At 42.4% G+C, this 23,534-nt stretch overlaps 1 long non-coding RNA gene across 1 annotated transcript; it reads left to right on the forward strand.

Annotated features, from left to right (window-relative positions):
• The first annotated feature begins 515 nt into the window (after window positions 1-515).
• Window positions 516-23,321, forward strand: LOC122460932. Its single transcript, XR_006282564.1, has 4 exons — window positions 516-620; window positions 6,550-6,559; window positions 8,792-8,797; window positions 23,311-23,321. It is a non-coding gene; the product is annotated as an uncharacterized LOC122460932 (long non-coding RNA).
• Window positions 23,322-23,534: the final 213 nt, after the last annotated feature.

Here is a 23,534-nt window from a genome sequence, read left to right on the forward strand (position 1 = left end):
CTGTATCTGAGAATGAGGTTAAACTCAGGACATCTTAGCAACACCATTGTAATGCCCTGTCCCTTCTAACAGAGATTTCCTTCACACAATTTTCCCAAAAGCTGATTTATGTAGAAACTGCAGTTTCTTAGTTCTAATGGCTTTATTGGATTCATATTGGGCATTGTCCTGTGGTCAGTATGAGGAGTCCATGTTTTATATTTTATTAATCTATACAAGTCCTTCTGAAAACACTCCATAGTATAGTAGCTGTTGTTAAATTATTTACTTTCAAAGAAGCATTTTTAATGCACAATGATTTACTTAGTTGCATTGAAACTTTTAAAATACACCATGCAGTGCCATTTCTGAGGCTTTGACCACTCGCCCTCCCAACTTCTCACTCTTGGACTCCTTATTTGTTGACGGTAACTTTCATTGTCCCCTAATATTGCAAGAACCGGCCAGATTCTCAGCTGGTGTCAATTGGCACCATCTGAAGATCTGGCTCAAGATGTTCCATTATTGAAATACTTAGATCAACCTGAGCTCTACGCCTCCTACGTGTACCTCAGCATCTCTTTCTATTTTGACCGGGATGATGTGGTTCTAAAGAACTTTGCCAAGTATTTCCTGCACCAGTCCCATGAGAAGCGTGAGCATGCTGAAAAATTCATGAAGCTGCAGAACCAGAGGGGCGGTCGCATCTCTTTGCAGGACATCAAGAAACCAGATCGTGATGATTGGGAGAATGGGTTGACAGCAATGGAGTGTGCCTTGCACCTGGAAAAGAATGTGAACCAGTCACTCCTTGATCTGTACAAGCTGGCAACTGACAAGAATGACCCTCATTTGTGTGACTATATTGTGTTCAATATTTAATTGAATCCCCTGAAGTAGGAGCACTAATAGTGAATAAATTGCTTATCATGCAATAGAAAGATGAATGTTCAAATAGTTCGGGACCGTAAGATTAGGATGATGAGAATTTAGTCTCACATAAGGAGACCTAGAAATTGTTTGGTAGTGAGATCACACAACCTGCAAAATAAATGGAGCCCTAATCCTGCAAAAGCCTCACTGAACTGAGTGTCTGCCTGAGTAAGGACTGCAAGATTACAATGTAGCTGAATTCTATTTTCAGCCAGTAAAATGATACGCTAAGTGTTTTAGTTTTGTTTCAGTTCAGTTGTCCTTTTAAATTACATTTGCTCTACAGTAGGTAAAGTAGGGTGATTTTAATAAACAAGATATAATTTAATGCTGTAACATTTTTATTGCTGCTCTCATTTTGCAAGTGAAACTGGACAATGTCATGTGGAAAACCAGGCTGTTTACCATTAATAAACACTTGCAAACTACTATGGACCAGGGAGGTGATCTTGCAAACCATCGCTGCCCTAAGCCCCACTAAAAAAAAATCAACATCTAGAAAGCAACATCTGGTGCAGACTGCAAAGGCCCATGTCCTACACTCCATGATCACATGTCACAATTCCCCAAGCCCCTGGGGGGGGAAGGAAGGTGGGCTCATATTACTATCTAGCGGCCATGAGTTGCCAAACTCTGAAAGCCCTATCCTCTTCCAAAAACTACACTCACCCACATACTTGGGATCTGATTCTCTCCCTGCAGAATACAAATAACTGTCATTGAAGACTTGTTCTCTCTCGTGCACTCCTGGACAAAAGCACAGTCTTTCCTATACAACTGTAGGCTCCCTTGCAAGCACATACTTCACACCAAGCTTTTGCAATTTTTATTTCTGTGTGATAAAGTTTCAAGTGCTAGGATCCTGCTTGGAAACACAGGGCTTTTTTGCTTATTCATTCTGGCAGCCAGACTAGGTGGCATTAGGTCCAATCCTGAAGGTTAGAAAGTAAGCATGCTCTATGGCCGGGGAAAGGAGGTAGTGGATGAGAGGAGATTTTATAGACGGGGAAAAAATTCTAGAAACAGCCAGTTAAGGAGAAGGTCAGTCTAAAATTTATATTTGAGTTGAGACTAGAGCTGCTCAGGAATTTTTAGATTAATTTTTTTGGTCAGATAATGCTGATTCATTGAAAGAAGAAATGTTTCACATATCTCAATGAAAAGGTTTCTTAGGTCCAGAGTGGAATCTCTGGTCAGACACCCCAGAATAGCCTGATGATTAAGACACTTACCTGGCACGTGGAAGACTCTGGTTCAAGTTCTTGCTCTAGCTGATATGGAGTGTGGACTTGAGCCAAAGGTCTACTGCATCCACCATGAATGCTCTAACCACCAGCCTATTGGCTATTCTGTGGTTTTACACTTTCATTTTTTGCATGAAAAATTACAGAAGGGCTTGGGTTTGTTCTGCAATGGAATGGAACCACATATTAAAACCTCAACATTTTTTTCAGAAATTGAAATTCTTGGGTTTTGGGCCGCCTTCATTGGGACACTTATTCGTCAAGACTGAGTTCAGAACAGGGTGGGGACTCTCCTCATTCAAGGATTGTATTTATTATTTTTTTGAACTTGTTGGCTATCCCCCTGTTAATGTCACAGGTTTTTTTTGGATGGAGTTAAAACAGAGTTTTGAGTTACTTCACAATATGGGTGTATTTAATGCTGCTCTGATTGTTCCCTGCTTAGACATAGTACAACACTTAGAAACATAGCTCCCATTCTGAAAAACAGCAAATCTAGTTGACTAGCTCAGCTTCTGAGTCATGCTCATTCTCTTTTTTCCAAGGATACAAGCATATCTGAAGCTCCTTGAGATCCTTTGATTGAGTTTTGAAATGGGGAATGGTACCACCAGGCTATTGGAAAATACTTCCTTTATTTTAGAAAGGAAAGAAAACTTTTTTCCGTGAGCACTTTGCTTGGAGAAAACAATAATTTATAAATGCATTTAAATGCTTGGCTTACCTTGCGTCTCTCCCACTCCACTTATTTGATCACGAATGCAAAATTGGTACACAGCAGTAATTAAATTTTTACTCACCTAATTTAATTTGTTGGAGGGAGAGAGGCTTTACTGTGAATGGGAGGAGGCAGCTTCTCACACTGACTTCACTCATAGTTGACTAACTACTTCATTAGAACATAGGCAAGTCTGGTGACAGATCGTTAATTTTCATAGATAAGCTCTGGGAAGCCAAATGTTTGTAGAAGGCTGGTCTGCCAAAAACCAGCATAAATGTATTAGCGCTTATTAAAACTAAGCTGCATGTCTGTTTGCATGCTGCCTTTGTCACGTTATGGATTAATTGCTTAAATGTATTAAGACTACAAATACACAGAGAAAAGATGACTTTGTATTGTACCAAAGAATATAAAAGAAAATAGTTTTATACTTGCTTTTATATAAAAACAAATGGCTCTTCAACAGCTAATGTTTTTTAGAACAGAGACACCAATATATTTAAATAGTATTGCTAACCAAAAACAACTGCATACTACGTCCGAGGGGCTAACTTATCAAACAGGTGTTTAGTTCATGTCCTTGCTGTATGTATGTTTCATGACGGTAAAAGATAGATATAGCAGTGGGCAGCTACACAACTAGAGGCCTAATCTGGGCCTAATCTTGCAATCCTGATGCAGGTAAAACTCCCATTCTATCACCTGACCATTTATATGGCCCCTATTACCATAGTCTATGAATGCCTTCGACATATATATGCAGTTATGCTAGGGTTGCCAACTTTCCATTTGTTCAAAAGTGAACACTACAAGCCCCCCTGTCGCTTATTCCCCCTCCCCTAGGATTCACCTGCTGCCTGCAGAGCCAGGGTGGGAGGAGCTGATGTGGAGCCTGCTTGCCCAATAGGGGTGCAGTGGGGCAGGGACAGGGGTGGTGTCTCTCCCTGGAGCGAGGGGCCAGAGAGAGCCAGGAGGCTGAGAAGGCAGGATGGGCCATCACATGCGACAAGCCCAGCTGCTGGCCCTGCTCCTCAGGCGCTGTGCACTGTTAGGATCTGCCCTCCTCCAGCAGCAGCTGCTCTTCCCACCCTCCCAGTGGCAGAGGTCAATCGCGGTTACTGCTGTAACTGGACTTTTGGTGTCCAGTCATCAGTGCTGACTGGATACTGCACAGGTCCCCTATCGACTGGACTTTCTGGTTGAAAACCAGACACCTGGCAACCCTAATTTATGCCCCTATTAATGAAACTGCCAAAGCCCTGCACGCCCCATTGAGATGTTCCCCCTAAATTCTAAGCATATTACTTATGTTATTCTGGTTCACTATTCACGGCTACTGTGAAGGCATCAGCTAATTTTTTTCCTCCTCCATTGTTATGGATCTTTGTTAAAAGAAGTCTTTGTATTATTTTGCTCCCCAGGGTCAAAGAACATAACCACTAAGCTGAGCAAGAGATGGAATAACATTTGAATAAAATAATTTTTTAAAATATGCATTTAAAATTCAATATTGTGAGATGCTCCGAATACAGTGGCTCACAATATACATCTGTGGTCTCTAAACTTGGTGATTCGTTGACTATTCCTCAATATAACATGAATTGTCAGCTTGTCTCTGAAAAGCTCTCTTTCCGCATGAACAAAGATTTGTCCGTTATAGTCTTTAAATTTTTCCTTTCTGGCAGCTTTACAGTTTCACATAAAATTCAGTTGGCTCGAATAATTTACCATAAAAATGAGGATTTGTTTTGGCAGTGGATTTCCCTTAGGAGTGAGAGTATGTGTTTAATCTTGCCATACTTTGTTTCAGTCCAAAAGCCAGTCCAGGGCAGAAGTTTGATTTCTTCCTTTTGTCGTTCTTTTTTCTTTGGTCTTTTACCATCTTCATCTTCAAAATCAATGGAAAAGGTTCAGAAAAGGGCAACAAAAATGATTAGGTATATGGAACGGCTTCTGTATGAGGAGAGAGTAATAAGACTGGGACTTTTCAGCTTTGAAAAAAGACCACTAAGTGGGAATATGAAGAGGTCTATAAAATCATGACTCGTGTGGTGAAAGTAAATAAGGAAGTGTTATTTACTTCTCATAACACAAGAACTAGGGCTCACCAAATGAAATTAATAGGCAGCAGGTTTAAAACAAACTAAAGTAAGTATTTCTTCACACAACGCACAGTCAACCTGTGGAACTCCTTGCCAGAAGATGTTGTGAAGGCCAAGACTATAACAGGGTTCAAAAAAGAACTACATAAATTTGCGGAGGATAGGTCCATCAATGGCTGTTAGCCAGGATGGGCAGGGGTGGTGTCCCTAGTCTCTGTTTGCCAGAAGCTGCGAATGAGAGACAAGGAATGGATCTCTTGATGATTCCCTGTTCATTCCCTCTGGGGCACCTGGCATTGGCTACTGTCGGAAGACAGGATACTGGGCTAGATGGACCTTTGGTCTGACCCAGTATGGCCGTTCTTATGTTCTTATAATGTCAACAGTTTCCATATAGATTGGAGAATTGCAGGCTCTAATCTAGCTGAAGGCTGCCTGACAGGGGAATGTATGTATATTGGGAGCAAGATGGAGATGTACAAGTTGGCTTGGTACCTGGTGTTATCCGGTATAACATCAGGAAGATTGCAATGTGTGTTAGGTGTAGTTTGACATTGTGGATAGTTAGAAGTACCTGTATGACTCAAATCTTAGCTTTCTGTGTGTCTGTGTCTCTGTCTCTGCCTACCTTGAGATCATCTAGGGTGCCATAACTAGTAGTTGCTAGATGTCAAAACAATGGTACCAGGGCATTTATTGGAGAGCTCTTGACTCTAAAATTGCTTTGCCAGGATTTTCAACAGAGCTTGAATGACATGCTGTAAAGGACATGCTGTAAAGGTCATATGTTTGCTCAGGCTTTTATGTGAGGGAGTGGTTACAGGGTCTATGTAACCCTGCATGGGATGACTGCATTTACTTACATTGATATTTGTCCTTGAAATTGGTATATTGTTGGGTTTTTATATACATATGATTGCCAGAGTAGAATAGTAAAAGAAGAGAGAGCATGAGCCAAACCCTCAGAACCGAACACTCCTGAAATATAGGTGGTTTCAGAACGCAAACCCACCACATTCAAAGTGCATGGCTGGTACCTCTCTCTCTAACTCTACAAACAAAAACGCTGCATTCAATCACCACTAAATTGTGTAGTGGTTGAGAACTGGATCCAAATGTTATAGGTGGAGCCTATCTGTAAATCCAGCACAGAGTTCTATAGGGACAGATTGATAGGCCAGCTAAGCCTTCTATGCACTGCTCATATGCCAACTTGCAGCTTTCTTGCTGTGATATGGTAAAAGAGGGTTTAAGTTGGGAAGCCACTATTACTGCATGATCACTTAACTGCCATAAGAGTCCTGTGGGACTGCCATAAGAGAGCATCTTTGAGGTGGCTCTGTCTTTTGCTGGGGCTAGGACCAGCTTAGCCATCCTAGAATTGTCCATGACCCAACAAGTCTAATGAATCTGGGCCAGGGTATACAGTCGTTATCCTGGGAATGGGGGGGAAAGGCCAAATTTGCCTTAGGGTATGAATACACTATGAAATTAGGTCAAATTTATACAAGTCGGCTTTTTATACAGTCGATTGTGTACGTCCCCACACAAATGCTCTAAGTGCATGTAGTCGGAGGAGTGTATCTACAATACCGAGGCAACCATGGACTTGTGGAACGTTGCACTATAGGTAGCTATCCCACAGTTCCTGCAGTCTCCGCCACCCATTTGAATTCTGGTTAGAAATCCCAGTGCCTGATGGGGCTAAAACATTGTTGCAGGTGGTTCTGGGTACATATCGTCAGGCCCCCCTTCCCTCCCTCCCTCAGTGAAAGCAAGGGCAGTCAATCATTTTGCGCCTTGTTTCTTGAGTTATCTGTGCAGACGCCATACTATGGAAAGCATGGAGCCCGCTCAGCCAACCGTCACCGTACGTCTCCTGGGTACTGGCAGACGTGGTACTGAATTGCTACACAGCAGCAGTTTATTACCTTTTGGCAGCAGACAGTGCAGTATGACTGGTAGCTGTTGTTGACGTAGTCCAGGATGCTCTTTTAAGCGACCTCGATGAGGTTGGGGCGCCTGGGCAAACATGGGAGTGATTCCGCCAAGTCATTTCCCTTTTAAGTTTCGTTTCATGGCCATTCAGTCCTACCCGCAGTGCACTGTCTTTTAATCTGCAGCCAGCCGAAGACGATGGCCAGCAGTCATACTGCACCGTCTTCCGCCGAGCACCCAGGAGATGACGATGGCCAGCAGTCATACTGCACCGTCTTCCGCCGAGCACCCAGGAGATGACGATGGCTAGTGGTCATACTGCACAGTCTGCTGCCAGCAAGATGTATAAAGATAGATGAAGTGGCTCAAAACAAGAAATAGACCAGATTTGTTTTGTATTCATTTTCTCCTCCCTCCCTCCCTCTGTGAAATCAATGACCTGTTAAACCCAGTTTTGAGTTCTATCCTTGAAGTTTTGAGTTCTAACCTTGAGGGGGCCATTCAGTTTCTTGCAAAGCCACCCCCTTTGTTGATTTTAATTCCCTGTAAGCCAACCCTGTAAGCCATGTCGTCAGTCGCGCCTGCCTCCGTGAGGGCAACAGCAGACAATCGTTCCGTGCCTTTTTTCTGTGCAGACGCCATACCACGGCAAGCATGGAGCCCGCTCATATCACTTTGGCAATTAGGAGCACATTAAACACCACACGCATTATCCAGTGGTATACGCAGCACCAGAACCTGGCAAAGTGAAACCGAGCGAGTAGGTGACGTCAGCACGGTGACGAGAGTGATGAGGACATGGACACAGGCTTCTCTCAAAGCATGGGCCCTGGCAATGTGGGCATCATGGTGCAAATGGGGCAGGTTCATGGGGTGGAACACTGATTCTGGGCTCAGAAAACAAGCACAGACTGGTGGGACCGCATAGTGTTGCAGGTCTAGACGATTCCCAGTGGCTGTGAAACTTTTGCATGTGTAAGGGCACTTTCATGGAACTTTGTGACTTGCTTTCCCCTGCCCTGAGGTGCAAGAATACCAAGAGGAGAGCAGCCCTCACAGTTGAGAAACGAGTGGCAATAGCCCTGTGGAAGCTTGCAACGCCAGACAGCTACCGGTCAGTCAGGAATCAATTTTGGAATGGGCAAATCTACTGTGGGGGCTGATGTGATGCAAGTAGCCAACGCAATCAAAGATCTGCTGATATAAAGGGAAGTGACCCTGGGAAATGTGCAGGTCATAGTGAATGGCTTTGCTGCAATGGGATTCCCTAACTGTGGTGGGGCCATAAACGGAACCCCCCTATCTTGGCACTGGAGCACCAAGTCGGCGAGTACAAAAAACTGCAAGGGGAACTTTTCAATAGTGCTGCAAGCACTGGTGGATCACAAGGGACGTTTCACCAACATCAACATGGGATGGCCGGGAAAGGTACATGACACTTGCATCTTCAGGAACTCTGGTCTGTTTCAAAAGCTGCAGGAAGGGACTTTCTTCCCAGACCAGAAAATAACCGTTGGGGATGTTGAAATGCCTATAGTTATCCTTGGGGACCCAGCCTACTCCTTAATGCCATGGCTCATGAAGCCACACACAGGCAGCCTGGACAGTAGTTAGGAGCTGTTAAACTACAGGCAGAGCAAGTGCAGAATGGTGGTGGAATGCGCATTTGGACATTTAAAAGTGCGCTGGCGCAGTTTACTGACTCAGACCTCAGCGAAACCAATATTCCCACTGTTATTACTGCTTGCTGTGTGCTCCACAATATCTGTGAGAGTAAGGGGGAGATGTTTATGGCGGGGTGGGAGGTTGAGGCAAATCGTCTGGCTGCTGGTTACACACAGCCAGACACCAGGGCAGTTAGAAGAGCACAGGAGGGCGTGGTGCACATCAGAGAAGCTTTGAAAACCAGTTTCATGACTGGCCAGGCTACGGTGTGAAAGTTGATGAAACCCCCCGCACCTTGGTTCACTCTACTTCCCTGTGAGCTAACGACCCTCCCCTCCTCCCTTTGATCACCACTTACAGAGGCAATAAAGTCATTGTTGCTTCACATTCAATTCATGCATTCTTTATTAATTCATCACACAAATAGGGGGATAACTACCAAGGTAGTCCAGTAGAGGTGGTGGAGGAGAGAAACACCAGGAAGGGTAGTGGTGGAGGAGGGAAGGACAAGGCCACACAGCATTTCAAAAGTTTAAACCTTATTGAATGCCAGCCTTCTGTTGCTTGGGCAATCCTCTGGGGTGGAGTGGCTGGGTGGCCGGAGGCTCACCCACCGCGTTCTTGGACGTCTGGGTGAGGAGACTATGGAACTTGGGGAGGAGGGTGGTTGGTTACACAGGGGCTGTAGTGGCGGTCTGTGCTCCTGCTGCCTTTCCTGCAGCTCAACCATAGGCTGGAGCATATTAGTTTGATTCTCCAACAGCCTCAGCATTGAATCCTGCCTCCTCTCATCACACTGCCGCCACCTTTCAGCTTCAGCCCTCTCTTCAACCCGCCACCTCTTCTCCTGGTCATTCTGTGCTTTCCTGCACTCTGACATTGTCTGCCTCCCTGCATTCGTCTGTGCTCTGTCAGTGTGGGAGGACAGCATGAGCTCAGAGAACATTTCATCGCGAGTGCGGTTTTTTTTGCCTTCTAATCTTCAGTAGCCTCTGGGAAGGAGAAGATCCTGTGATCCTTGAAACACATGCAGCTGGCAGAGGGAAAAAAAGGGGATAGTGGTATTTAAAAAGACACATTTTATAGAACAATGGGTACACTCTTTCACGGTAAACCTTGCTGTTAACATTACATACATAGCACATGTGCTTTCGTTCCAAGGTCGCATTTTGCCTCCCCCGCATGGCTAGCCCCTCCCCCCTCCCCACCCCGTGGCTAACAGCGGGGAACATTTCTGTTCAGCTACAGGCAAACAGCCCAGCAGGAATGGGCACCTCTGAATGTCCCCTTAAGAAAAGCACCATATTTCAACCAGGTGACTATGAATGATATCACTCTCCAGAGGATAACACAGAGAGATAAAGAACGGATGTTGTTTGAATGCCAGCAAACATACATGCAATGCTTTGTTCTACAATGATTCCCGAGTACGTGCTACTGGCCTGGAGTGGTAAAGTGTCCTACCATGGTGGATGGAATAAGGCTGCCCTCCCCAGAAACCTTTTGCAAAGGCTTTGGGAATACATCCAGGAGAGCCGCGAATGCCAGGGCAAATTAATCATTAAACATGCTGGCTTTTAAACCATGTATAGTATTTTAAAAGGTACACTCACCAGAGGTCCCTTCTCCACCTGGCGGGTCCGGGAGGCAGCCTTGGGTGGGTTCTGGGGGTTCTGGCTCCAGGTCCAGGGTGAGAAACAGCTCCTGGCTGTCGGGAAAACCAGTTTCTCCGTTTGCTTGCTGTGAGCTATCTACAACCTCATCATCTTTATCTTCCTCATCCCCAAAACTTGCTTCCATGTTGCCTCCATCTCTATTGAAGGAGTCAAACAACACGGCTGGGGTAGTGGTGGCTGAACCCTCTAAAATGGCATGCAGCTCATCGTAGAAGCGGCATGTTTTGGGCTCCGATCCAGAGTGGCTGTTGGCCTCTCTAGTTTTCTGGTAGGCTTGTCTCAGCTCCTTAAGTTTCATGCGGCACTGCTTTGGGTCCCTGTTATGGCCTCTGTCCTTCATGCCCTGGGAGATTTTGACACATGTTTTGGCATTTTGAAAACTGGAATATAATTCTGATAGCACGGATTCCTCTCCCCATACAGCGATCAGATCCCGTACCTCCTGTTCGGTCTATGCTGGAGCTCTTTTGCGATTCTGGGACTCCATCATGGTCACCTCTGCTGATGAGCTCTGCGTGGTCACCTGCAGCTTGCCATGCTGGCCAAACAGGAAATTGAAATTCAAAAGCTTTCGCCTTTTCCTGTCTACCTGGCCAGTGCATCTGAGTTGAGAGCGCTGTCCAGAGCGGTCACAATGGAGCACTCTGGGATAGCTCCTGGAGGCCAATACCGTCTAATTGTGTTCACAGTACCCCAAATTTGACCCAGCAAGGCCGATTTCAGCGCTGATCCCCTTGTCGGGGGTGGAGTAAGGAAATCTATGTTAAGAGCCCTTTAAGTCCAAAAAAAAAAAAAAAAGGGCTTTGTCGTGTGGATGGGTGCAGGGTTAAATGGATTTAATGCTGCTAAATTCGACCTCAACTCCTAGTGTAGACCAAGGCTTAGATAAATAAAGAGGACTACCCCTTACTACTAAACATTTATTTATTTATTTATTTATTTATTTATTTATTTATTTATCTTTTAAGTAATAAAAATATGTGTATACAGAGCACTTAGCATCCTAACACATAAATAGTAATACAACAGTAAAAATCCCACCAGCATTAAAATAATAAATCAATCAGGAATTCAGTAACCTACATAAAAACTTTTCTTCTCCTTCATTGTTCTAGGAAGCAAGGGCTCAGGCCTCTACAAACCCATTGTCAAATAGATTTACTCACTACGGGAGTTAATGCAAGCTGAGGGGCAGATAGGTCACAATTCAATCCCTCAAGTCACAATAGAGAACCTGGTTCCCCCGTGCTGCAGGGAAGGAGTAAGCTACACCATCCCTAGAACTGCACAGGTTACTTCCCATTCTGCACCAGTGTAACTGTATTTGGGGTGATGTTAAAGTGTTCTGCTCCTTCCTGTTCATCTGCTCCACATCCTCCTGTGTGGGATGGTAAGTAGTGGCCCCATATAGGCTGCTCCCTCCCCTACTCCGTAACCCACAATGTGGACAGCCCATGCAGTGTTGCAAAAGGAGTTGCCTTACATGACCTTCCTCCCTCAAGCAAGTGTGTAGAGCAAGCCATAAACTTACACTGATAGCATATTGGAAATAATAATGTAGCTTTATTTAGTTATCATTGGGAACTGTCATGCTTGATCAGAGCCTAGTGATCCCACTGTTTTCAGTGATAAGAAGATCTAAAGCCTCTCTCTCCTGACCTTTATTTTCCTCACTGGCCTGCTAACTGAGCTTTATTCAGTCATTTTGACTGATTTCCAGGTTCTTTCCTTCTGTTCTTAATAATGACCTCCTTTCATTTGACACAACTTGTCCAGTACATAACTGCTGCTCATCAAAGTTATGATTCTCAAATCAGCTGAAGCTATTAGGCTTCAAAGTATAATCCATGGCAGAAGAAGGCTTCACAGCGTAAACCATTCAAAAGTCAGACATTCTAGGAATACTAAACATTACAGCATGCATTTGAAAAATGGATTACTGCAACAGGCACATCTGATGTAACTTGAAGGGGGAATTAATTCTAGCTAAACCTAATTTTTGCGCTGCACAATATCTGAAACATCAGGGACAGAAAAGCAATATTTTTTGAATGTCATTTAACTTCCCAATAGCAACATTTTTAGCTAGATTCATTCTCATCTAGCACAGAAACTCGAAAGCGCAGCTGCTTTGACACCTGTGCCCACTAGTTAAATCAAATCTGTCTCTGGAGTCGCCATCTGACATTTATCATAACTTTTGCTGGACATGAGGTTAACTTATGCCATATTAGAATTCTAGAGACTAATTTGTGAATTTGCATAACATTTATTTTCCCCCTAGAGATTATATGCAAGACAGATCTGTCGTATGCAAGCTTCGTTGTTTGCTTTTTTCCCCTAACTGCTGCTGCAAGCTGCTGAGGTATGGGTTTGCAAAGCGGTTCAGTGTAGTACTGTTTCCTAGTAAATGATGCTGGTGCCCTCACTGTTTATTACCTGTTGATGATGATAATAAGATTTTTCTTTGTTTTATAAGTTCTTTATCTCTTTATTTTTATATCTTGGATCCATACCAACTCACTTCAATGGCCAATAAAAGCATAGGCAAAAGCTCTGAAAATGTACAGAATGTTTTCTCTTCTAAAAATAACAAACACACTGGAAAATTAGGACATATAAATAGTTTTGGGTTTTTTTGCAGTGTGCATGCATGCATGCATGCGCACACATGACATTTAATGGTAGCCCTCCAAACTTCTTTGATTTTATTCATGGCTCAGGTAAAAGTAGCAATAATGGAAAATAATTTTGGAGTAGAAGTTTTGCTGCTGATTTCAATGGAAACTGGATTAGAATCTTATTATCGTCCGAGGCATGGAATAAGAAAATAGACATAATAGAAATGATCTTGACCAACATTTCATACGTACCAGTTAGTAAGACCTTTTTGCTAAAGGTCTATATGAAATAAGACTGTATTTGGTGTAAGGCATGTGAAGTGTGCTCTCGTTCCCAACACCTTTAATACCCATTCAAATTATCTCTTGATTTTAGATGTGCCTTACCACAAATTTGGTAATGGGAAATTCCAAAAGAATCAGCCATTTGATTCAAGTAAGCATCCATATATCAGATGATGATCTGAATCAAATGGCTGCTCCTGTCTACACTTTAAGGTCATGTCTACTCAACAAATTACTGCATGACAACCAGGCTGTGAATCTACAGTGCACCAGCTTGTTGCACAGTGAAAGTCCCTGCTTGCCATACAGTAACTCACCATATATACAGGCACAAAGGTTTTTGACCTAGTAATTTGAGTGGAGTCTTGAGAAAAGAGGCTTTCTGCAAAGTGTCTGATACTTCTGTCTTCAGCATGGGTTACAAATGCCAGGAGAACTGTCTTTTGAAAACAAATTGCTTCTATATCTGCTCCCAGCAGAAACCAAAAGATGAAGATGCATCAAAAACTAAATAAAAGGTCATTTATTAGATATATTTTCAAACCTCAGTAAAAGTCTTTTGAGGTTCACTTCTGTTCAATTTTTGATCCATGGTTCTGTCTGATTTTTGAGTCCCAGATCATTTTGAGCTTTAATGAAAGATACTCATCAGTACAGCTAATTTCACCTTAAGTGGTGAAAAACAGGAAATCAGCTTACAGATACAAATACTTATCTTCTACAGTCACAGTACCTGACCCCAATTGGGAAGTGGATAGCTGTATTCTGCATCTTCTGTGAAGGCTTTAAGGGTAGCTCTTTGTAGAAAGCATTACTCTTGCCTGAAATGCACAACTGGTCTTCAAGACCTGGAGGATAAAAATATGTCAATGTGGGTCCAATCATATAAGAGATGTATCCATTGAGAAGTGCTGGAATCCCTAAACTCTCACTGAAGTCAACAGATTTTGAGGGTGCTCAGCCAGGTGGTGCTTAATACCTTGCAGGATCAGGTCCAGTATTGCCTTAAGATAATATCTGAGGTAAGTAAACCCAAAAAAGAGCAAAATTGCAGTCTGGTGATAACTGCATTTATCATTCTGTAGCCTCATGGAAGAATTCGTTGAATTACAAAAGCAGTTAAATTGACTTTATACCTTAATGTGAACACAAAATAGCAATTAGGCAATAGTGTACATCAGATTTTGACAGATATAAAATTATAGTGCCAATTGTATGCAAGTCAATGAACAACATTCATTTCAAACAAAGCAGATTTTGGCACAGTCTTTTCTAAGATACAGTTGACAGCAGTATGTCAATTCACTAAACATCTTAAAAAATGAATCTATCTTACAGCAAAAATTAAATCAAGGACCTAGGTGGAACAGTGAATTAAAGGTACTAGCCCTTCATTTTACTAGCCCACCATATACATGCATATAATATTATGGTGGCCATTTTAGTAGATTACATCATTATTTATTAAATCATGGTCACCTAACACGTCTATATTAGAATATCTGAGAGTACTTGGTCCTTGTTGTTTGACACTTTGTGGTGGTAGCAGGGAAAGAACTCGGAGCTCCCTGCTTCAAAAGAATAAGCTCCTACCACTTGAGCTATTTGGTGGTAGCATTTAAGTGCTTAATTTGTCTTCAAAGTAGTTGAAACATAATGTGTGCAAGAGATCTACTCCAAGATATGTGAAATTTCACACTTCCAAAAAGACTGATGTGTTGAGTTCATTGAGTTCACTAGATAAAGGGTTGGGCTAGTTCCTATTTAATCAGAATTCTTTCATCCATCAACTTGTAAATTGTAAAAATGAAAAGAATTTTCTACAACTTGGCCTGGATTGATCCTACTTCATTGAGAGTTTATTAGATTTGGTCCATTATGCTAGAGAAGGCAGCATTCTTGAAACAAATACATCATATAAAGAGCTTCGGAAGATATCCGCCTGTCAATATAACAGTAACGTCAATTACCGTAATTCTGTAAATTATATACTGTAGACATTGCCTCCAAAATTTGCTGCTCTCAAAAGAGAATATTAAAGGAATGTTGTTTGTTCTCAGTTGTCTCATGCTAATAAAAGCATGCAAATAATAGACAGGAGTTACAAACGTGATTCCTGAACAGTTTAGGAGCATGGCTGAAGTGAATTGTGTACATTAGTCATGGGGAAATGATACACAATAGGACATGATGAATGCAGCAGGAAATGATGTAAAGAAGAGAAACAAAAAAGAAAGCTACCAAGGTCTTAGCTACAAAGTTGTTCAAGTAAATGTCAGTGAAAATTTCAGCCATTGATGATAACCCAAACTACTGTAGCTACAGACTGGGAAGGAAAATCCTACCCAGCTCAGGGAGTACGTATGGGGGATACTGAAAAATAGAGGAAAAAGAGAATCTCTAGTAAGGGCCTCAGTAAGGTTTTTTTTTTCTTTTTTCTTTTTAATTATATAATGCTTGTGACCTTCACTTATAAGTACCAGCTCCACTGTTGCTGTCATGATGACTCTCTCTTTTAACCAAATGTCTGTAATTCTCAGTGTTTTCCCCAGGAATTGAAATTAGGGTGTGTGTGTTCAAATTTCCAGAGGGGGTGAGAGCCCGGGGTGACCATGTGGGCAAAGGTGAGCCATATGTCACCATAGTAAAAACTGAAAAATGTTTCACAATCATTTTGTTAGATTTAACCCATGTTTTAAAATCATGACACACATTAAAGTTGGTTATTCAAACCTACTAAGAAGCACTACATCTACATCCTTCTTGGTTTCTTGTTGTACTTTTGCACAACTCTGTTAATTAACTTCTCGAATGCAGTGTGTTCATCTTTGGTGGCTTCTCGTGTATCTGGTACTTCCAGTCCTTCATGATATGCTCATGATCAGGCAGAAGGCGACTTCTTTCAGAACACAAAATTCTATTCAATGAGGAAAAAGAATGTTCAGCTATAGCTGTTGTGACTGGGAGTAACAAGAGATCTATTCCTATTTCTTTCATCCCACAAACACAGCACAAAGTTTGGGTCAAACCACTAGTGGTGGTGATGAAGAAGTTGAAGTCAAATCTTCATTCACTGTATGACATTCCACTCTGTGTTCAAATTCTCTAGTCTGTCCTGATCACGTGGCAGCGTCATTGCTGATAGTGCCTCACTTCACTCTACTGTCAATGTTTATTAAGACAGGCATCTGTAAAAGCTACACAGAGGTTGAGTAGAATCCAGAAGTCACTATTGTAGATTTGTAAGAATAAAAGTCTGTGTACTTTTTCAGCTAGCTTAACAAACACTTCTCGTCCTCCTCACTTAAGGATTCAGTGTAAGTGCCTTCATTAGTCAACTTCTGGACTGAAGTCTTCTAGTATATTTTCAATGGATATCTCTCTAATTGATCCAGGTGTAGCTTCAGTTGCTGGACAAAGATCTACTACTGTTGTAGCAGATGCCTGCATGGCATTGCTTAATGACCCAAGTAGTTTCATCAGTAGATTTGCAAGAGAAAGAATGGCCAGAGTCTTCTCTGAACTTAGTAGTCCACCAGCCTCACTACTTAGATCCGTCTCATCTCGGCAGATGCTTTCCAAAGCCAGTAATAACAGTTCCAGTAATTTTAAGACAACAGCCAAGGATCACTCATGAGAAATCCAGCAGGTTTTTCCAGGTTTGACTAATTTGAACTTCAGTCCCAGTGTATCTTCTCTTTTTCCCAAGACATTGTCCTTTTGGACCTGCTGGGAAAAAAAAGAGTATAATGAAGACATTAAATGTATGGCTTTTTAAATGTCTTTTGAAGATTTGTGCAGCTTGTATTAATGCTAGTTGGAACAGATGGCCTCTGCATTGTGCATAGGAGAGATTAGGGTTACACTTTTCTCTGAACAAAACTTGTACTCCGTTATGTCTTCCAGAGAAGTTTGCAGCTCCATCAAATGCACAAGCAGCCATCTGTTTGGGGTTCAATTTAAGAGCATTTAACTCTTCTAAGATGTGGATTGTCACAGATGTGGCCAATGTGTCTTCTATAACCTGAACATCTAGAAATAATCTTTTAGTTTACCATTGACATGAAGATAATCACAACGACCTAATACTTGATGCCCATTTGCACCGGTGCATTCATCAGCCACATATGCAAATTTTTTGAATATGGTGAGAAAGTTCTTAACTTTTTCAACCACTGAGTCTTTCACTGTTGCACCGCATGCGTCTAACCAGTCAGTTGAGTTTCTTGCGGAAAGATAGTGATCATTTGCCAGTTTTGTTCGGAAACAGTGTCCACCTTTAGGATTCACAAATGACAATGGACATAACATTGGCCTTCAGTTTATGGTGTGTGGTATCTCTTGCTTAAATAGAAAGTGTGACATGACAGTCATGTTTGTTCATGTAAACTGTGTTTGTATCTCCAGCATTCTCAACAGCCACATTAAGTACTTCTAAAATTGGCTTTTACAGTGTATGAGGCTTTCTGCATGTCGATGCAGATCAGAGGCTTGGTGTTTTGTAGTCTTTTCATGTAGGTTGTCAACATTGGCTTTGCTGATAAGTCTGGCAAACCAAGTTCCTCCACTTTTACTATATAAATCCATGGCACACCCACATCTTGAATACTGAGTGCAGTTCTGGTCACTCCATCTCAAAAAAGATATATTGGAATTGGAAAAGGTACAGAGAAGAGCAACTGAAATGATTAGGGGGTATGAAACAGATTCCATATGATGAGAGATTAAAAAGAATGAGACTTTTCAGCTTGGAAAAGAGACGACTAAGGGGGGATATGATAGAGGGCTACAAAATCATGACTGGTGTGGAGAAAGTAAATAAGGAAATGTTGTTTACTCCTTCATATAACACAAGAACTAGGGGTCACCCAATGAAATGAATAGGCAGCACATTTAAAACAAACAAAAGGACATTCTTCTTCACACAATGCACAGTCAATCTTTGGAACTTTTTTCCAGAGGACGTCGTCAAAACCAAAATTATAACTGGGTTCAAAGCACAACTAGATAAGCTCATGGAGGATTAGTCCATCACTGGCTATTAACCAAGATGGGCAGTGATGCAACCCCATGCTCTGAGTGTCCCTAGCCTCTGTTCGGCAGAAGCTGGGAGCAGACAACAGAAGTTGGATGAATCAATTACCTGTTCTGTTCATGCCCTTTGAAGCACCAGGCATTGCCTACTGTTGGAAGACAGAATACTGGGCTAGATGGATCATTGGTCTGACCCAGTATGGCCACTCTTATGTTCTTATTTAAAAATTATTATAATAAAAATGTTTAGTACAGAAACTCCCCAGGATGGTGACAATGTGAAATAACTACTTTGGCAAATAATGCATTTTAAAAATCTTGGCCTAGTTGGAAATGTATATTTATATAAGTTTCCCAGACACAAATCTAGTATTCTGGAGCAAAGTCACTAAAATATAGTCCAACAAACAAATGTTTCTTTAATGTGCCCCTTGCTTCTCCCTCCACCAGAATCATAGCTGTTGTCCTTGGTCAGCGAAGACCCAGAGTTCAGAGGTGCTTTCCCGTGAGTTCACCAAGAAGTCACCTTTCTCGTTTTTTCAGCTGCTAGCCACTTGCTCCAGTTGCTCACTCTGCCTGCTGTTAGTCGTGCCACCATTCACTCCATCGCCAATGGCCCTGCGCCATCAACTTCTGCTGCCATCTGCCACTGTGGACTCTGGAAGTTGTTCTCTTAAGGTTCCACTCAGCTCTCAGTGTGGGAACCTAACTGTTAGTGCAGGCTGGGCTGTCTCTTCCACAGAATCACTGTCCCACGGTAGGTCTAAGCACTTAGACCTGATTATCAGTGACTTCAGCTCTCCTGGTCACTTTAAAAAAAAAAAAAAAAAAAAAACACCTCTCTATGGAGCCTAACCAGCACTATCTTTAAATATGGGAAAGGGGCAGGTCAAATAGAGCTGTGACTCTTAGACAGAGCCCACAGCACCAAGCAAAACATCTGTTTTTTCCCTCCCCTCCCTTTCTCTCCACTGAGATCTGGCATCCAAATTCCTTACTTAGCAAGGTCAGTTCAGTTGAGGGTGACCAGTGCTTAATTTGCAATAGGCACAAGCAAGTTTTTTATATTTATCACTGATGTGGCAAGCCCAGAGGTCCCGGGGCTATGAACTGTCAAGCCTAGAGGATCAGCCCTGGCAAGCCCTGGCACAAATTAAGCACTGAGGGTGACCCCCTCAATCAGGACAGGCTAAGCACAGTTCTGCTGACCTTTACTCACACAATAACATTTCATTGCCCCCACATTCAATACTAAAGTGATTTGTAACCCAACATCAGCTGAAATTGATCACTTGGGCAACACAGCTGTGTCTGCTGGATACCTAGGTAGAGTAGGTGTGTTCATGTAAATACAATCTGGTCCTGGAGCTTTTCCTCCCCAACCCTGGCTCATCACTAGCTGTCAGGGGAGAGCTCCTTCAGATGTTGCTTATAATTCATAATTTAAAATTGTAAGGTTGGCCAGCGAATGCGCCAACATTGTCATAAAAAACAACAGCAGTGTGAAGAAGCTAGTCTTTTTGTTCATACTTTTCAAAACCATTATGCTTTTTCAGGTACAAGTATTTTAATCATATTCCATATATGTTTTCAAAGTGTGTATTAATGTTTTGATTTCAATTCAAATTTTCCAATCAATGACTAAATTGGCAACACATGTCCTTGTTGTTTTTTTCTGTTGTCCCCCATCATTATTTGAATCCCGGGCCCAGTGGATCCTCCCCATAGGCTGGGCAAGGGTCCTTTAGTAGTGTGCCTGTCTACTTCCCAGAACCCAACAGGAATATTTCATGTAACTAGTTGATCACAGGGGTGAGGGAGTGGGTGCTGGGGAAATCCTGGGGAGCTGTACACCCCACTGGTGGGGTGTAGGAAAGCCCCCAGTGATGCTCCTGTCATGGGGTCAGCAGCAGTGCTTAAATCAGGGGCTGTCAGCACAGTAGCACAGACCCTGTTTGAGTTGACACAGATAACTATTAATTCATCACAGAAGTAAGTTATATTTTAGTAGCCAAGGTGGGGGATGTGGCACACGTTTTGCTAGTGTCAGTTATGCACAAAATACTGAATTGCTTCTAACACTGATAAAACAGATGCATAATTAATTGGGCTACGAAGTACTGAATAACTCCTGGATTCTTACATTCTTTTACTCAAAGTGCAGTACATTTGCTTCTGTATTTTCCAGACTAGTTTTAATGTCTCAAGTGAGGGGCTTCCACTACTTCCCTCAGAAGACACTCTAGTCTAACAGTGTTTCTCAACCTTTTTGATACCAGGGACTGGCTTGCTGCCTTTCTAAACTGCATCAGGGAGATCTCAGGCACTGGTGCTGCTCCATGGACCGGTCATAGAGAAACACTTGTCTAACAGATCGCACCTCAAGAAGTTTTTCTCTGATAATTACTCTAAGCTTTAGGTGACACTACTTTCCCACGCAAAGCATCAGTTTGTCCATAAAAGTATGCCACGACACTGCTCTATTGGCTTTAGGGAACATTTATGTGGTCACCTGTGCAACAAGATATTTTTAATTTGAAGGCAATTCAACCTTTCTTAACAAAGCTTTAATGAAAGATTAAATTATAATTTTTTTAGCTCTATGATGTAGTTTTTAAGTGGAACAGAAATTATTTGGCAAATATCTCTGGAAAAATGCAGAGAACCCTTTTTCCATAGACCATTTCTAGGGTGCTTGGCTAATAACTTTATCTCATAAGACTAAATTCAGTTTAACAGCATAATTAAAAATGGTGGTGTTGATAAGTGGAGGAATTAAATTGCTGGAAATGCTTCAAATTTGTTTGTCTTTAAGAGCCCCAGAATTTATTAGTGGTGTTTAGAATGATTAGGAGGAGGTGATGTGCCCTGTGCCAATCGACTAATAACATAGTCATCTTTCTGCAAACAAATTCTGCCCTTGGGCCATTAAAGGCACAACTGATCATTACACCAAAGTGTTTTGCCAGTCAGTACTGTTAATGGCATGCACTGGTCTTTTTAAATTGCCATTTAATTAGGTTCCAATCATGGTGAGTAAATGGTAGAAGGAGACTAGAGGTATGATGTCCCATTTTTTTAACTGCTACAGTAAGCTATTATTATGGCCTAGTAAATTAATACTTCTGATTTAGCACTAGGAGACAGGGCTATAACAGGGAAATTGAAAAACAGCAGGCATCCCACAGGGCAAAGCTCAGTAATCAGGATTGTATTTAATGCTGATGACAGTAGTTTTACAGCTTATTTTCCTAAGAGCAAAAATTGGTTTCAGCAGCAGATTTAGTGATGGAGGTGGAAGCAGGCACAATCCAGGCTGCAGAATCTTGGTGGCAGTGCATCCTCGGATGGGGAAGGAAGGATGACGTGGCTGCCAAGCACTCATGACCCTAACTCTGATGGAGGTCCTGGGACTGAGCAGTGCAAGTCCCAGAGGTATCAAGACTGGCAGAGAGCATAACCAGATCTCCTGGGAGATGGGGTGATACAAGTACACTGGGCCTGCTAGCCGGAATTTAAAGCTGTCCCTGACAGAGCTCTTGCTAGGGAGGGATGTCTCTGCTGCCATGGGTGACCCCTGCTACATGCTGTGCCTCCCTGAACCCAAGGGATGAATCAGGTAACTAAATGGAGCAGCTGTCAGCAATAAAAACTTGTCGTCACTTCTGACTTGGGCAGAGTTTGAATTTGTGACCTGAATTTGAAGGGTTCCATATTCTGTTGTTAGCTTTCTCCCAAGCTGTCAGGTTCCCTAGAGTGCTTTTCAACCTTCTCCCTGCTTGGAGCCCTTTCTCTATACCTGGACACGTTCTCACTCACCAGTATCTCCCTTTAATATAGCTGGGACCCCATTGACACCTGTGTGGTTGTGGCCTCAAGGCTGAGAGCTCCTGTCTTAGATTTTGCTGTGTCTCACATTTAAGTATCTACCTTTCTACAGTTACTTTTGTCACTTGTTTGTACAAAAGGAAGCATTTTTGTGCATAAATAGATATTTACACAGAGAGGGATGGGCACATAGTAGGTAACTCCATGTATACATGCACAAAGAGCATGGGTCTCACCTTATAAAAATCCTAAGGTAGCTGGGAAAAGTGGCACATTCTGCTCTGCTAGGAGCCTGTCATCAAAATAGGCATGGTTGGCTCTTCAGTAGGGCAACTTGGGAAATGCAGCTAGTGCTGCATATCAGAATAAGGTGCATGTAGTATTGTGCACATTCACATGTCACACTGCAAGAGTTAAATAACCTGAAGTGGTGAAAGAAAATGTTGGCCAGATCTCAGAATAAGTTAGGCTAGTATATAGATGCAACAGGAAGGAGAGGGGCTGAGGGTTGGTATTGGAAATGCAGCAAGGAAGGATCAAAGACAGCTGCGTCTGGGCCACAATAGATGCTAGAGGCAGTGTGTACTGTACAGAATATCTAATGGGGGAGGTATTAATAGGGATTACAGGCAGTGTGTATTGTACAGAATAACAGTGGGAGGGTGGTTGGGGGATGTCTGGGCCAGCTGTGTGCTCCATAAAACCCGTTCTTGATAGTTGAAGAGAGGTTTTGTGAGGATAAGCAGCTTAGCATCCTGGGCCCAGAGGAAGCAAGGCTGATGAAGATCAGGCTGGAAACATTTGAGTAGCCTATTCTGAAGGGCTTCGTCAAAAGCCTTTTGAAAATTTAAATAAGTTATATCCACAGCCTCACCTTTAGCCACTGTTTTGTAAATTCTTTAAAAGGATCTTCACAGGTCAGAGAAGCACAAAAAGACAAAAGATACCATGTGTCAGTTTGTTCCTGTTTATAATGCACTTATTGTATCTCAGGGCTTTACAAATGTAATCTTTAGTGATACTGCTTAGCTATTTTTCCTGGCACCAAAGCTAGGCTCAGTGACCTAGAATTTCCAGAATCACCCATAGCAACTCTTAAAGCTAGATAAAATGTGAGTCCCAATTGAGGTCTCGGGTATGAATTAGGACCTTTGATATAATAAATTCCTGTTTTAACCAAGCAAAACAAAATCTCAGCTGCTGGAGACCTCTTGCAATACCTGACAGTTATTATGTGGACCTGACACCATCTGGAAGAAGAGAAAGTCCCTTTATAGCAGTCAGTAGGGAAACAGGATGTTACTCACTTGAGTCCCCCAGTAGTTCCAGAGCAAAGGAGGGGAGTTGTTGTCATTGCCTTCGCTAGGGAGTTAAGAGGAGACAATTTGCTGTTATTCCCTGCCCCCCCCCCCCCACATCCCCAAGTGGAGTGAAGTGGTATAAAAAAATAGGAAGAAGTGAAGAAGAAGCATCCCCTTAGTCTTCTGGATAGAGTGATGCTTGACTTA

This window comes from Dermochelys coriacea, chromosome 7, assembly GCF_009764565.3.
Source record: "Dermochelys coriacea isolate rDerCor1 chromosome 7, rDerCor1.pri.v4, whole genome shotgun sequence".
Taxonomy (NCBI): domain Eukaryota; kingdom Metazoa; phylum Chordata; order Testudines; family Dermochelyidae; genus Dermochelys; species Dermochelys coriacea.